General features: G+C 33.5%; 11 non-coding genes across 11 annotated transcripts; all 11 read right to left on the reverse strand.

Annotated features, from left to right (window-relative positions):
• Window positions 1-4,446: 4,446 nt before the first annotated feature.
• Window positions 4,447-4,519, reverse strand: TRNAT-CGU (transfer RNA threonine (anticodon CGU)). Its single transcript has one exon. It is a non-coding gene; the product is annotated as a tRNA-Thr (tRNA).
• A 438-nt stretch (window positions 4,520-4,957) lies between these two features.
• TRNAT-AGU (transfer RNA threonine (anticodon AGU)) lies at window positions 4,958-5,031 on the reverse strand. The gene has a single exon. It is a non-coding gene; the product is annotated as a tRNA-Thr (tRNA).
• Window positions 5,032-6,485: 1,454 nt separating this feature from the next.
• Window positions 6,486-6,559, reverse strand: TRNAT-CGU (transfer RNA threonine (anticodon CGU)). The gene has a single exon. It is a non-coding gene; the product is annotated as a tRNA-Thr (tRNA).
• Window positions 6,560-6,997: 438 nt separating this feature from the next.
• Window positions 6,998-7,071, reverse strand: TRNAT-AGU (transfer RNA threonine (anticodon AGU)). The gene has a single exon. It is a non-coding gene; the product is annotated as a tRNA-Thr (tRNA).
• Window positions 7,072-8,524: 1,453 nt separating this feature from the next.
• Window positions 8,525-8,597, reverse strand: TRNAT-AGU (transfer RNA threonine (anticodon AGU)). The gene has a single exon. It is a non-coding gene; the product is annotated as a tRNA-Thr (tRNA).
• Window positions 8,598-11,068: 2,471 nt separating this feature from the next.
• TRNAT-CGU (transfer RNA threonine (anticodon CGU)) lies at window positions 11,069-11,141 on the reverse strand. Its single transcript has one exon. It is a non-coding gene; the product is annotated as a tRNA-Thr (tRNA).
• Window positions 11,142-11,579: 438 nt separating this feature from the next.
• On the reverse strand, window positions 11,580-11,653 carry TRNAT-AGU (transfer RNA threonine (anticodon AGU)). Its single transcript has one exon. It is a non-coding gene; the product is annotated as a tRNA-Thr (tRNA).
• A 434-nt stretch (window positions 11,654-12,087) lies between these two features.
• On the reverse strand, window positions 12,088-12,160 carry TRNAT-CGU (transfer RNA threonine (anticodon CGU)). The gene has a single exon. It is a non-coding gene; the product is annotated as a tRNA-Thr (tRNA).
• A 947-nt stretch (window positions 12,161-13,107) lies between these two features.
• Window positions 13,108-13,180, reverse strand: TRNAT-CGU (transfer RNA threonine (anticodon CGU)). The gene has a single exon. It is a non-coding gene; the product is annotated as a tRNA-Thr (tRNA).
• Window positions 13,181-13,618: 438 nt separating this feature from the next.
• TRNAT-AGU (transfer RNA threonine (anticodon AGU)) lies at window positions 13,619-13,692 on the reverse strand. The gene has a single exon. It is a non-coding gene; the product is annotated as a tRNA-Thr (tRNA).
• A 434-nt stretch (window positions 13,693-14,126) lies between these two features.
• On the reverse strand, window positions 14,127-14,199 carry TRNAT-CGU (transfer RNA threonine (anticodon CGU)). The gene has a single exon. It is a non-coding gene; the product is annotated as a tRNA-Thr (tRNA).
• Window positions 14,200-15,750: the final 1,551 nt, after the last annotated feature.

Consider the following 15,750-nt stretch of genomic DNA (forward strand, 5'->3'; position numbering starts at 1 on the left):
CCCATCTGGGGTGTCGGGTGTGAAAGGATTTGTTGAACGTGACACAGCAACTATAGGTGTGGACACAGCTATAGAAGCAGCTGTAGGAACAGATGTAGAAACAGATGTGCTTGCCGGAACTTGTGACACGATTTGTTGCTGTAGGGATACGGGCACTGGATCTTGGCGTTGAACCTCCCTGATAGGCGGTCTATGTGGGGCGGAATTAGCATACTCGGGAGCTGCGTCGTCTAAATATGAGGAGAGAAAGACATCTTCTGCGGTTCTAGGATGCCCCTTAGGCTGTACCTTTATTGGAAATAATGGGGGTGGCAAGTCTTTCGGTATTTCTGGAGTAGCTTTAGGTAATCCTTCGGCCAGAAGGGGATACATACCATTCATAAGGGCATTTCTTTGTCTGTTTACTTGTTCTGATTTCACTCGGATCCCTTCCTCAATTAATAGATTTTCTCGAACTTTATTGGAATTCTCTTTACTCTTCTCTTCCTGTCTACGTGCTTTTTCTGTACGTCTATGAGATTCTTTACGCCATAACTCAACGACATCTTTCTGTGACTGTCTGACTTTCCTTTTCCATAACTCTTCCTCGACTTTCATGATGCACTCTGCATCCCAGGTTCCCGCTGTGGGCCACCTCTGACTTTCTGGTAATTCCTTGGTGTAGTCTACCCATAAATCAAAAAATAATATAGCGTCTAAGCCATGTTTATGATACATGAAGTACCCTGGAGTGTCCCTAGGAGGAATAGGAACGGCTTCTTCGAGTACCCCTTTTCTTGTAGTGATCTGTCTTAGTTTCGAAAAGAGCGGCATATTGGGAACTGATCTGATACTTAATCTTGAACACACTTAGTACAAAAGCACAATAATGAACAACCATTCATACCACAATACGCAGGACGTTTAACACATTAAACATTAAACATTTAACATTTCTTAACCTTTAAAATAACCAACAATGATGATCGTCTGCATAACTAATCACCAAGCATAATTCTTTGACAATAACTAGATACTTCGGAATACTTGATATACTGCTAAACAGTACAGATACACTGCTGAAACAGTGCAGACCGGATTTGTGTACCCAAACCCGTCTTGACCGGCACAAACTATGTGCACGGCAGAAATGCCTCCCCAGTAATGGTACTCACCGGGTAGCTTCGGAAACGGAAGGCCTCGGAAACCGGACTTGGACCGGACTGGACTCGACTCGACTCGTCGGAAACTGGACTCGACTTCGAACTGGTGGGCCTCTGTATACCTCGGATCTTGCTCTCTCAGCTAGGCTCTGGTCGGGATACTTCGCACTTCTCACCGCCTCGTCTGGGTGTTGATCGCAGCCTCAGTCGCCCCCGCTTGACCGGAGGGAGATACAGGAAATCCTGCTGGTACGCGTTATTGTCCGTCCAGCTGTGGCAGGAGACCGGGCCTGCAACTCACCGCCGGCGCGTGAGATGAGAAAGTGTCCCTGTTCGGGCGCCATTCATGTGGTAAATAAAATTCCTTTACCGGGACTTAATTTGATACGGAAACATAATAAAACAGCTCAGTAAATAGGAGGCAGAATCCGTGGTATTAGAGGTTCGGAATGGGCTTTATTCCAATGATCGATTATAATCGGTTGCTCCAAGTTCCATCACCACGGAGGTTCAGGAAGTGAAGTACATACTTTATTGACAAGAAATGACTTTTATAGTACATACATTATAATGAAGCGAATGCAGTAGGCGTAACAATTGATAAGGAAAATGACGATTCATATGCGTAACCGAAAATGGGTGTAATAAGGAGTAAAAAGGAACATAATTGGTTATGATGTCATATATAGGTGGATCTATAAGATAATACTTGGCATAGATGCGCGCGCAGCAGCATGACGTGTGATTGACGTGCAACTAGGGGGTGAAGGGGACTTGACATTTAGCTCTACATGTGGAGACGAAAAGTCTGGGGGGTCAAGTCAACCTAATCCCAAATCATATCTAACATCCTATGTTTAAAGAACTATGTTATCCACAAAAGAAGGACTCTCGGACAGAATCTATTCTATACTGACTGTGCGTGCGTGTACAAGCGTCTAAGTGTCTACACTAAATGCGAGGGGGTAGGAATATTCCATGGTAACAGGGCTATGAATTACTTGCATAAAGACAGAGAAGCCGGGCCTTTTGCTCGGTAGCTAGAAGAATGTTTACTTAAACTACTAGGCAGGAATGCATCGGCTGAGGGGGAAGCAGATAATTCGAAGGTGAAATACAGTTCTTGGCAGAGAATAGGCTGATGTTAGGCTTCGTGAGCCGCGCAGAGAATGAGACAAAGTTCATGGTCACAGATGCAGGCTCAGACTGGAGCTTTCAGAGGCAGAAGGCAAGAAGAGTTTTGATGACAGAATCAGGGCCTACTTGCCTGGACTGTAAAATGGCATAAGTGAACCATATAAAGCCGGTGGCCTTTCGTACTTAGGAATGGAATATCCGGCCTATTCATGGCGGATCTGACAGAGGACATGTTAACGGTGGACGCACATGTATTTGTGTCTTCATAACTGGAACTGGAGGGAATATACATGTACTTGTAACATGCACATAGAACCGTTGGGGTCCAAGATAGGGGACATAACTGACCAGAAAAATCCATATTTCCACAATATTTTGAATAGTTTATAAATAAGTGTTTTACATATATTCATCAATATTGCTCAAATCTAGGGTCATATTTCATCTGCCTCTTGCTCATTGAAATACCTTTTTGATTTTTGCAATCACAGTATCGTTACTATAATATTGAAAACACTTTCAGTTTTTATTAGGTTTAATATGATCTATTCAACCGAAAGATAAATCAGACTTTTCTAATTTAATTGAATCGCAGGACGAATTAATGAAAATAATTTTTTATTTAAGAATGAGGAAAGCAAGGCACTGCTGAGATTTGAACTCAGGATCTCCTGTTTACTAGACAGGCGCTTTAACCAGATAAGCCACAGCACCTTCTTGAAAATGCTTTAAGGAACAGTTTGCCATATGGTGTTCAAGAGAATCCTGAGTTTTTCACTTTCATAATCATTTCTCAGTTCAAAAAACGCTCTACTCAACTACTTTAGACGAGGATACTGATCCTATTCATAAACACCTCATTGATATATTGCTTATCTTGTTCATAAATGTTTTAATCATGCCTTCTTTAAGAATGCATTACTTGAATTCAACTCTAGAATGATTTTTTATCTCTATTTTGCTCTTTGTCACTCTTTTTTCCCTTTTTCATTCAAAGCATTACTTTGAAAATCTTCACAATACCACGTTTTTTAGTTTTTCAATTTAAGATGACCCATTCTAATGTTCACAGAACAACACTTTTCTTTTTAAAATGTATTAAACATTTGCGTGATGAAAATTATTTTTACATGTAAGGACCAATAATAAGGTACTGCTGAGATTTGAACTCAGAATTTCCTGTTTACAAGACAGGCACTTTAACCACTTAGCCACAGCACCTACTTTAGTGATATAGAAGGGATCATTAATTTAGTATTGGTGATCTATTCTGTGCCTGTGTTAAAGTGTCTTAATATGTATTCTAATGTTAAACAAGCAAGGATTCCTAATCTGTAAACAAGAATAGCTATGTTGTATTAAAAAAGAACACATTTTAAACTCAATCCCATATTTTGAATAGTTTATAAATAAGTGTTTTACATATATTCATCAATATTGCTCAAATCTAGGGTCATATTTCATCTGCCTCTTGCTCATTGAAATACCTTTTTGATTTTTGCAATCACAGTATTGTTACTATAATATTGAAAACACTTTCAGTTTTTATTCGGTTTAAGATGATCTGTTCAACCGAAAGATAAATCAGACTTTTCTAATTTAATTGAATCGCAGGACGAATTAATGAAAATAGTTTTTTATTTAAGAATGAGGAAAGCAAGGCACTCCTTCGATTTGAACTCAGGATCTCCTGTTTACTAGACAGGCACTTTAACCAGCTAAGCCACAGCACCGTCTTGAAAATGCTTTAAGGAACAGTTTGCCATATGGTGTTCAAGAGAATCCTAAGTTTTTCACTTTCATAAACATTTCTCAGTTCAGAAAACACTCTACTCAACTACTTTAGACGAGGATACTGATCCTATTCATAAACACCTCATTGATATATTGCTTATCTGGTTCATAAATGTTTTAATCATGCCTACTTTAAGAATGTATTACTTGAATTCAACTCTAGAATGTTTTTTTATCTCTATTTTGCTCTTTGTCACTCTTTTTTCCCTTTTTCATTCAAAGAATTACTTTGAAAATCTTCACAATACCACGTTTTTTTGTTTTTCAATTTAAGATGACCCATTCTAATGTTCACAGAACAACACTTTTCTTTTTAAAATGTATTAAACATTTGCGTGATGAAAATTATTTTTACATGTAAGGACCAATAATAAGGTGCTGCTGAGATTTGAACTCAGGATTTCCTGTTTACGAGACAGGCACTTTAACCACTTAGCCACAGCACCTACTTTAGTGATATATAAGGGATCATTAATTTAGTATTGGTGATCTATTCTGTGCCTGTGTTAAAGTGTCTTAATATGAATTCTAATGTTAAACAAGCAAGGATTCCTAATCTGTAAACAAGAATAGCTATGTTGTATTAAAAAAGAACACATTTTAAACTCAATCCCATATTTTGAATAGTTTATAAATAAGTGTTTTACATATATTCATCAATATTGCTCAAATCTAGGGTCATATTTCATCTGCCTCTTGCTCATTGAAATACCTTTTTGATTTTTGCAATCACAGTATTGTTACTATAATATTGAAAACACTTTCAGTTTTTATTAGGTTTAAGATGATCTGTTCAACCGAAAGATAAATCAGACTTTTCTAATTTAATTGAATCGCAGGACGAATTAATGAAAATAATTTTTTATTTAAGAATGAGGAAAGCAAGGCACTGCTGAGATTTGAACTCAGGATCTCCTGTTTACTAGACAGGCGCTTTAACCAGCTAAGCCACAGCACCTTCTTGAAAATGCTTTAAGGAACAGTTTGCCATATGGTGTTCAAGAGAATCCTGAGTTTTTCACTTTCATAAACATTTCTCAGTTCAGAAAACGCTCTACTCAACTACTTTAGACGAGGATACTGATCCTATTCATAAACACCTCATCGATATATTGCTTATCCTGTTCATAAATGTTTTAATTATGCCTTCTTTAAGAATGCATTACTTGATTTCAACTCTAGAATGATTTTTTATCTCTATTTTGCTCTTTGTCACTCTTTTTTCCCTTTTTCATTCAAAGCATTACTTTGAAAATCTTCACAATACCACGTTTTTTAGTTTTTCAATTTAAGATGACCCATTCAGATGTTCACAGAACAACACTTTTCTTTTTAAAATGTATTAAACATTTACGTGATGAAAATTATTTTTACATGTAAGGACCAATAATAAGGTGGTGCTGAGATTTGAAGTCAGGATTTCCTGTTTACGAGACAGGCGCTTTAACCACTTAGCCACTGCACCTACTTTAGTGAAACAGAAGAGATCATTAATTTAGTATTGGTGATCAAATTCTGTGCCTGTGTTAAAGTGTCTTAATATGTATTCTAATGTTAAACAAGCAAGGATTCCTAATCTGTAAACAAGAATAGCTATGTTGTATTAAAAAAGAACACATTTTAAACTCAATCCCATATTTTGAATAGTTTATAAATAAGTGTTTTACATATATTCATCAATATTGCTCAAATCTAGGGTCATATTTCATCTGCCTCTTGCTCATTGAAATACCTTTTTGATTTTTGCAATCACAGTATTGTTACTATAATATTGAAAACACTTTCAGTTTTTATTCGGTTTAAGATGATCTGTTCAACCGAAAGATAAATCAGACTTTTCTAATTTAATTGAATCGCAGGACGACTTAATGAAAATAATTTTTTATTTAAGAATGAGGAAAGCAAGGCACTGCTGAAATTTGAACTCAGGATTTCCTGTTTACTAGACAGGTGCTTTAACCAGCTAAGCCACAGCACCGTCTTGAAAATGCTTTAAGGAACAGTTTGCCATATGGTGTTCAAGAGAATCCTGAGTTTTTCTCTTTCATAATCATTTCTCAGTTCAGAAAACGCTCTACTCAACTACTTTAGACGAGGATACTGATCCTATTCATAAACACCTCATTGATATATTGCTTATCTTGTTCATAAATGTTTTAATCATGCCTTCTTTAAGAATGTATTACTTGAATTCAACTCTAGAATGATTTTTTATCTCTATTTTGCTCTTTGTCACTCTTTTTTCCCTTTTTCATTCAAAGCATTACTTTGAAAATCTTCACACTACCACGTTTTTTAGTTTTTCAATTTAAGATGACCCATTCTAATGTTCACAGAACAACACTTTTCTTTTTAAAATGTATTAAACATTTGCGTGATGAAAATTATTTTTACATGTAAGGACCAATAATAAGGTGCTGCTGAGATTTGAACTCAGGATTTCCTGTTTTACGAGACAGGCACTTTAACCACTTAGCCACAGCACCTACTTTAGTGATATAGAAGGGATCATTAATTTAGTATTGGTGATCAAATTCTGTGCCTGTGTTAAAGTGTCTTAATATGTATTCTAATGTTAAACAAGCAAGTATTCCTAATCTGTAAACAAGAATAGCTATGTTGTATTAAAAAAGAACACATTTTAAACTCAATCCCATATTTTGAATAGTTCATAAATAAGTGTTTTACATATATTCATCAATATTGCTCAAATCTAGGGTTATATTTCATCTGCCTCTTGCTCATTGAAATACCTTTTTGATTTTGCAATCACAGTATTGTTACTATAATATTGAAAACACTTTCAGTTTTTATTAGGTTTAAGATGATCTGTTCAACCGAAAGATAAATCAGACTTTTCTAATTTAATTGAATCGCAGGACGAATTAATGAAAATAATTTTTTATTTAAGAATGAGGAAAGCAAGGCACTGCTGAGATTTGAACTCAGGATCTCCTGTTTACTAGACAGGCGCTTTAACCAGCTAAGCCACAGCACCTTCTTGAAAATGCTTTAAGGAACAGTTTGCCATATGGTGTTCAAGAGAATCCTGAGTTTTTCACTTTCATAATCATTTCTCAGTTCAGAAAACGCTGTACTCAACTACTTTAGACGAGGATACTGATCCTATTCATAAACACCTCATTGATATATTGCTTATCTTGTTCATAAATGTTTTAATCATGCCTTCTTTAAGAATGCATTACTTGAATTCAACTCTAGAATGATTTTTTATCTCTATTTTGCTCTTTGTCACTCTTTTTTCCCTTTTTCATTCAAAGAATTACTTTGAAAATCTTCACAATACCACGTTTTTTAGTTTTTCAATTTAAGATGACCCATTCTAATGTTCACAGAACAACACTTTTCTTTTTAAAATGTATTAAACATTTGCGTGATGAAAATTATTTTTACATGTAAGGACCAATAATAAGGTGCTGCTGAGATTTGAAATCAGAATTTCCTGTTTACAAGACAGGCACTTTAACCACTTAGCCACAGCACCTACTTTAGTGATATAGAAGGGATCATTAATTTAGTATTGGTGATCAAATTCTGTGCCTGTGTTAAAGTGTCTTAATATGTATTCTAATGTTAAACAAGCAAGGATTCCTAATCTGTAAACAAGAATAGCTATGTTGTATTAAAAAAGAACACATTTTAAACTCAATCCCATATTTTGAATAGTTCATAAATAAGTGTTTTACATATATTCATCAATATTGCTCAAATCTAGGGTTATATTTCATCTGCCTCTTGCTCATTGAAATACCTTTTTGATTTTGCAATCACAGTATTTTTACTATAATATTGAAAACACTTTCAGTTTTTATTAGGTTTAAGATGATCTGTTCAACCGAAAGATAAATCAGACTTTTCTACTTTAATTGAATCGCAGGACGAATTAATGAAAATAGTTTTTTATTTAAGAATGAGGAAAGCAAGGCACTGCTGCGATTTGAACTCAGGATCTCCTGTTTACTAGACAGGCGCTTTAACCAGCTAAGCAACAGCACCCTCTTGAAAATGCTTTAAGGAACAGTTTGCCATATGGTGTTCAAGAGAATCCTAAGTTTTTCACTTTCATAAACATTTCTCAGTTCAGAAAACACTCTACTCAACTACTTTAGACGAGGATACTGATCCTATTCATAAACACCTCATTGATATATTGCTTATCTTGTTCATAAATGTTTTAATCATGCCTACTTTAAGAATTTATTACTTGAATTCAACTCTAGAATGATTTTTTATCTCTATTTTGCTCTTTGTCACTCTTTTTTCCCTTTTTCATTCAAAGAATTACTTTGAAAATCTTCACAATACCACGTTTTTTTGTTTTTCAATTTAAGATGACCCTTTCTAATGTTCACAGAACAACACTTTTCTTTTTAAAATGTATTAAACATTTGCGTGATGAAAATTATTTTTACATGTTAGGACCAATAATAAGGTGCTGCTGAGATTTGAACTCAGGATTTCCTGTTTACTAGACAGGCACTTTAACCACTTAGCCACAGCACCTACTTTAGTGATATATATGGGATCATTAATTTAGTATTGGTGATCTATTCTGTGCCTGTGTTAAAGTGTCTTAATATGTATTCTAATGTTAAACAAGCAAGGATTCCTAATCTGTAAACAAGAATAGCTATGTTGTATTAAAAAAGAACACATTTTAAACTCAATCCCATATTTTGAATAGTTTATAAATAAGTGTTTTACATATATTAATCAATATTGCTCAAATCTAGGGTCATATTTCATCTGCCTCTTGCTCATTGAAATACCTTTTTGATTTTTGCAATCACAGTATTGTTACTATAATATTGAAAACACTTTCAGTTTTTATTAGGTTTAAGATGATCTATTCAACCGAAAGATAAATCAGACTTTTCTAATTTAATTGAATCGCAGGACGACTTAATGAAAATAATTTTTTATTTAAGAATGAGGAAAGCAAGGCACTGCTGAGATTTGAACTCAAGATCTCCTGTTTACTAGACAGGCGCTTTAACCAGCTAAGCCACAGCACCATCTTGAAAATGCTTTAAGGAACAGTTTGCCATATGGTGTTCAAGAGAATCCTGAGTTTTTCACTTTCATAATCATTTCTCAGTTCAGAAAACGCTCTACTCAACTACTTTAGACGAGGATACTGATCCTATTCATAAACACCTCGTTGATATATTGCTTATCTTGTTCATAAATGTTTTAATCATGCCTTCTTTAAGAATGCATTACTTGAATTCAACTCTAGAATGATTTTTCATCTCTATTTTGCTCTTTGTCACTCTTTTTTCCCTTTTTCATTCAAAGCATTACTTTGAAAATCTTCACAATACCACGTTTTTTAGTTTTTCAATTTAAGATGACCCATTCTAATGTTCACAGAACAACACTTTTCTTTTTAAAATGTATTAAACATTTGCGTGATGAAAATTAGTTTTACATGTAAGGACCAATAATAAGGTGCTGCTGAGATTTGAACTCAGAATTTCCTGTTTACAAGACAGGCACTTTAACCACTTAGCCACAGCACCTACTTTAGTGATATAGAAGGGATCATTAATTTAGTATTGCTGATCAAATTCTGTGCCTGTGTTAAAGTGTCTTAATATGTATTCTAATGTTAAACAAGCACGGATTCCTAATCTGTAAACAAGAATAGCTATGTTGTATTAAAAAAGAACACATTTTAAACTCAATCCCATATTTTGAATAGTTCATAAATAAGTGTTTTACATATATTCATCAATATTGCTCAAATCTAGGGTTATATTTCATCTGCCTCTAGCTCATTGAAATACCTTTTTGATTTTGCAATCACAGTATTGTTACTATAATATTGAAAACACTTTCAGTTTTTATTAGGTTTAAGATGATCTGTTCAACCAAAAGATAAATCAGACTTTTCTAATTTTATTGAATCGCAGGACGAATTAATGAAAATAGTTTTTTTTAAGAATGAGGAAAGCAAGGCACTGCTGAGATTTGAACTCAGGATCTCCTGTTTACTAGACAGGCGCTTTAACACGCTAAGTCACAGCAACCTCTTGAAAACGCTTTAAGGAACAGTTTGCCATATGCTGTTCAAGAGAATCCTGAGTTTTTCACTTTCATAATCATTTCTCAGTTCAGAAAACGCTCTACTCAACTACTTTAGACGAGGATACTGATTCTATTGATAAACACCTCATTGATATATTGCTTATCATGTTCATAAATGTTTTAATTATGCCTTCTTTAAGAATGCATTACTTGATTTCCACTCTAGAATGATTTTTTATCTCTATTTTGCTCTTTGTCACTCTTTTTTCCCATTTTCATTCAAAGCATTACTTTGAAAATCTTCACAATACCACGTTTTTTAGTTTTTCAATTTAAGATGACCCATTCTGATGTTCACAGAACAACACTTTTCTTTTTAAAATGTATTAAACATTTGCGTGATGAAAATTATTTTTACATGTAAGGACCAATAATAAGGTGCTGCTGAGATTTGAACTCAGGATTTCCTGTTTACTAGACAGGCGCTTTAACCAGCTAAGCCATAGCACCCTCTTGAAAATGCTTTAAGAAACAGTTTGCCATATGGTGTTCAAGAGAATCCTGAGTTTTTCAATTTCATAATCATTTCTCAGTTCAGAAAACGCTCTACTCAACTACTTTAGATGAGGATACTGATCCTATTCATAAACACCTCATTGATATATTGCTTATCTTGTTCATAAATGTTTTAATCATGCCTTCTTTAAGAATGCATCACTTGAATTCAACTCTAGAATGATTTTTTATCTCTATTTTGCTCTTTGTCACTCTTTTTCCCCTTTTTTATTCAAAGCATTACTTTGAAAATTTTCACAATACCAAGTTTTTTTGTTTTTCAATTTAAGATGACCCATTCTAATGTTCACAGAACAACACTTTTCTTTTTAAAATGTATTAAACATTTGCGTGATGAAAATTATTTTTACATGTAAGGACCAATAATAAGGTGCTGCTGAGATTTGAACTCAGGATTTCCTGTTTACGAGACAGGCGCTTTAACCCCTTAGCCACAGCACCTACTTTAGTGATATAGAAGGGATAATTAATTTAGTATTGGTGATCAAATTATGTGCCTGTGTTAAAGTGTCTTAATATGTATTCTAATGTTAAACAAGTAAGGATTCCTAATCTGTAAACAAGAATAGCTATGTTGTATTAAAAAAGAACACATTTTAAACTCAATTCCATATTTTGAATAGTTTATAAATAAGTGTTTTACATATATTCATCAATATTGCTCAAATCTAGGGTCATATTTCATGTGCCTCTTGCTCATTGAAATACCTTTTTGATTTTGCAATCACAGTATTGTTACGATAATATTGAAAACACTTTCAGTTTTTATTAGGTTTAAGATGATCTGTTCAACCAAAAGATAAATCAGACTTTTCTAATTTAATTGAATCGCAGGACGACTTAATGAAAATAATTTTTTATTTAAGAATGAGGAAAGCAAGGCACTGCTGAGATTTGAACTCAGGATCTCCTGTTTACTAGACAGGCGCTTTAACCAGCTAAGCCACAGCACCGTCTTGAAGGTGCTTTAAGGAACAGTTTGCCATATGGTGTTCAAGAGAAACCTGAGTTTTTCACTTTCATAATCATTTCTCAGTTCAGAAAACGCACTACTCAAATAGTTTAGACGAGGATACTGATCCTATTCATAAACACCTCATTGATATATTGCTTATCCTATTCATAAATGTTTTAATTATGCCTTCTTTAAGAATGCATTACTTGAATTCAACTCTAGAATGATTTTTTATCTCTATTTTGCTCTTTGTCACTCTTTTTTCCCTTTTTCATTCAAAGCATTACTTTGAAAATCTTCACAATACCACGTTTTTTTGTTTTTCAATTTAAGATGACCCATTCTAATGTTCACAGAACAACACTTTTCTTTTTAAAATGTATTAAACATTTGCGTCATGAAAATTATTTTTACATGTAAGGACCAATAATAAGGTGCTGCTGAGATTTGAACTAAGGATTTCCTGTTTACGAGACAGGCGCTTTAACCACTTAGCCACAGCACCTATTTTAGTGATACAGAAGGGATCATTAATTTAGTATTGGTGATCAAATTCTGTGCCTGTGTTAAAGTGTCTTAATATGTATTCTAATGTTAAACAAGCAAGGATTCCTAATCTGTAAACAAGAATAGCTATGTTGTATTACAAAAGAACACATTTTAAACTCAATCCCATATTTTGAATAGTTCATAAATAAGTGTTTTACATATATTCATCAATATTGCTCAAATCTAGGGTTATATTTCATCTGCCTCTTGCTCATTGAAATACCTTTTTGATTTTTGCAATCACAGTATTGTTACTATAATATTGAAAACACTTTCAGTTTTTATTAGGTTTAAGATGATCTGTTCAACCAAAAGATAAATCAGCCTTTTCTAATTGAATTGAATCGCAGGACGACTTAATGAAAATAGTTTTTTATTTAAGAATGAGGAAAGCAAAGCACTGCTGAGATTTGAACTCAGGATCTCCTGTTTACTAGACAGGCGCTTTAACCAGCTAAGCCACAGCACCCTCTTGAAAATTCTTTAAGGAACAGTTTGCCATATGGTGTTCAAGAGAATCCTGAGTTTTTCACTTTCATAATCATTTCTCAGTTCAGAAAACGCTCTACTCAACTACTTTAGACGAGGATACTGATTCTATTGATAAACACCTCATTGATATATTGCTTATCATGTTCATAAATGTTTTAATTATGCCTTCTTTAAGAATGCATTACTTGATTTCCACTCTAGAATGATTTTTTATCTCTATTTTGCTCTTTGTCACTCTTTTTTCCCATTTTCATTCAAAGCATTACTTTGAAAATCTTCACAATACCACGTTTTTTAGTTTTTCAATTTAAGATGACCCATTCTGATGTTCACAGAACAACACTTTTCTTTTTAAAATGTATTAAACATTTGCGTGATGAAAATTATTTTTACATGTAAGGACCAATAATAAGGTGCTGCTGAGATTTGAACTCAGGATTTCCTGTTTACGAGACAGGCGCTTTAACCCCTTAGCCACAGCACCTACTTTAGTGATATAGAAGGGATAATTAATTTAGTATTGGTGATCAAATTATGTGCCTGTGTTAAAGTGTCTTAATATGTATTCTAATGTTAAACAAGTAAGGATTCCTAATCTGTAAACAAGAATAGCTATGTTGTATTAAAAAAGAACACATTTTAAACTCAATCCCATATTTTGAATAGTTTATAAATAAGTGTTTTACATATATTCATCAATATTGCTCAAATCTAGGGTCATATTTCATGTGCCTCTTGCTCATTGAAATACCTTTTTGATTTTGCAATCACAGTATTGTTACGATAATATTGAAAACACTTTCAGTTTTTATTAGGTTTAAGATGATCTGTTCAACCAAAAGATAAATCAGACTTTTCTAATTTAATTGAATCGCAGGACGACTTAATGAAAATAATTTTTTATTTAAGAATGAGGAAAGCAAGGCACTGCTGAGATTTGAACTCAGGATCTCCTGTTTACTAGACAGGCGCTTTAACCAGCTAAGCCACAGCACCGTCTTGAAGGTGCTTTAAGGAACAGTTTGCCATATGGTGTTCAAGAGAAACCTGAGTTTTTCACTTTCATAATCATTTCTCAGTTCAGAAAACGCACTACTCAAATAGTTTAGACGAGGATACTGATCCTATTCATAAACACCTCATTGATATATTGCTTATCCTATTCATAAATGTTTTAATTATGCCTTCTTTAAGAATGCATTACTTGAATTCAACTCTAGAATGATTTTTTATCTCTATTTTGCTCTTTGTCACTCTTTTTTCCCTTTTTCATTCAAAGCATTACTTTGAAAATCTTCACAATACCACGTTTTTTTGTTTTTCAATTTAAGATGACCCATTCTAATGTTCACAGAACAACACTTTTCTTTTTAAAATGTATTAAACATTTGCGTCATGAAAATTATTTTTACATGTAAGGACCAATAATAAGGTGCTGCTGAGATTTGAACTAAGGATTTCCTGTTTACGAGACAGGCGCTTTAACCACTTAGCCACAGCACCTATTTTAGTGATACAGAAGGGATCATTAATTTAGTATTGGTGATCAAATTCTGTGCCTGTGTTAAAGTGTCTTAATATGTATTCTAATGTTAAACAAGCAAGGATTCCTAATCTGTAAACAAGAATAGCTATGTTGTATTACAAAAGAACACATTTTAAACTCAATCCCATATTTTGAATAGTTCATAAATAAGAGTTTTACATATATTCATCAATATTGCTCAAATCTAGGGTTATATTTCATCTGCCTCTTGCTCATTGAAATACCTTTTTGATTTTTGCAATCACAGTATTGTTACTATAATATTGAAAACACTTTCAGTTTTTATTAGGTTTAAGATGATCTGTTCAACCAAAAGATAAATCAGCCTTTTCTAATTGAATTGAATCGCAGGACGACTTAATGAAAATAGTTTTTTATTTAAGAATGAGGAAAGCAAAGCACTGCTGAGATTTGAACTCAGGATCTCCTGTTTACTAGACAGGCGCTTTAACCAGCTAAGCTACAGCACCCTCTTGAAAATGCTTTAAGGAACAGTTTGCCATATGGTGTTCAAGAGAAACCTGAGTTTTTCACTTTCATAATCATTTCTCAGTTCAGAAAACGCACTACTCAAATAGTTTACACGAGGATACTGATCCTATTCATAAACACCTCATTGATATATTGCTTATCTTGTTCATAAATGTTTTAATCATGCCTTCTTTAAGAATGCATTACTTGAATTCAACTCTAGAATGATTTTTTATCTCTATTTTGCTCTTTGTCACTCTTTTTTCCCTTTTTCATTCAAAGCATTACTTTGAAAATCTTCACAATACCACGTTTTTTTGCTTTTCAATTTAAGATGACCCATTCTAATGTTCACAGAACAACACTTTTCTTTTTAAAATATATTAAACATTTGCGTGATGAAAATTATTTTTACATGTAAGGACCAATAATAAGGTGCTGGTGAGATTTAAACTCAGGATTTCTTGTTTTCGAGACAGGCGCTTTAACCACTTAGCCACAGCACATATTTTAGTGATACAGAAGGGATCATTAATTTAGTATTGGTGATCAAATTCTGTGCCTGTGTTAAAGTGTCTTAATATGTATTCTAATGTTAAACAAGCAAGGATTCCGAATCTGTAAAGAAGAATAGCTATGTTGTATTACAAAAGAACACATTTTAAACTCAATCCCATATTTTGAATAGTTCATAAATGAGTGTTTTACATACATTCATCAATATTGCTCAAATCTAGGGTTATATTTCATCTGCCTCTTGCTCATTGAAATACCTTTTTGATTTTTGCAATCACAGTATTGTTACTATAATATTGAAAACACTTTCAATTTTTATTAGGTTTAAGATGATCTGTTCAACCGAAAGATAAATCAGACTTTTTCTAATTTAATTGAATCGCAGGACGACTTAATGAAAATAATTTTTTTATTTAAGAAGGAGGAAAGCAAGGCACTGCTGAGATTTCAACTCAGGATCTCCTGTTTACTTGAGAGGCGCTTTAACCAGCTAAGCTACAGCACCCTCTTGAAAATGCTTT

The sequence above is a fragment of the Triturus cristatus genome, chromosome 8 (genome assembly GCF_964204655.1).
Source record: "Triturus cristatus chromosome 8, aTriCri1.1, whole genome shotgun sequence".
Taxonomy (NCBI): Eukaryota; Metazoa; Chordata; class Amphibia; order Caudata; family Salamandridae; genus Triturus; species Triturus cristatus.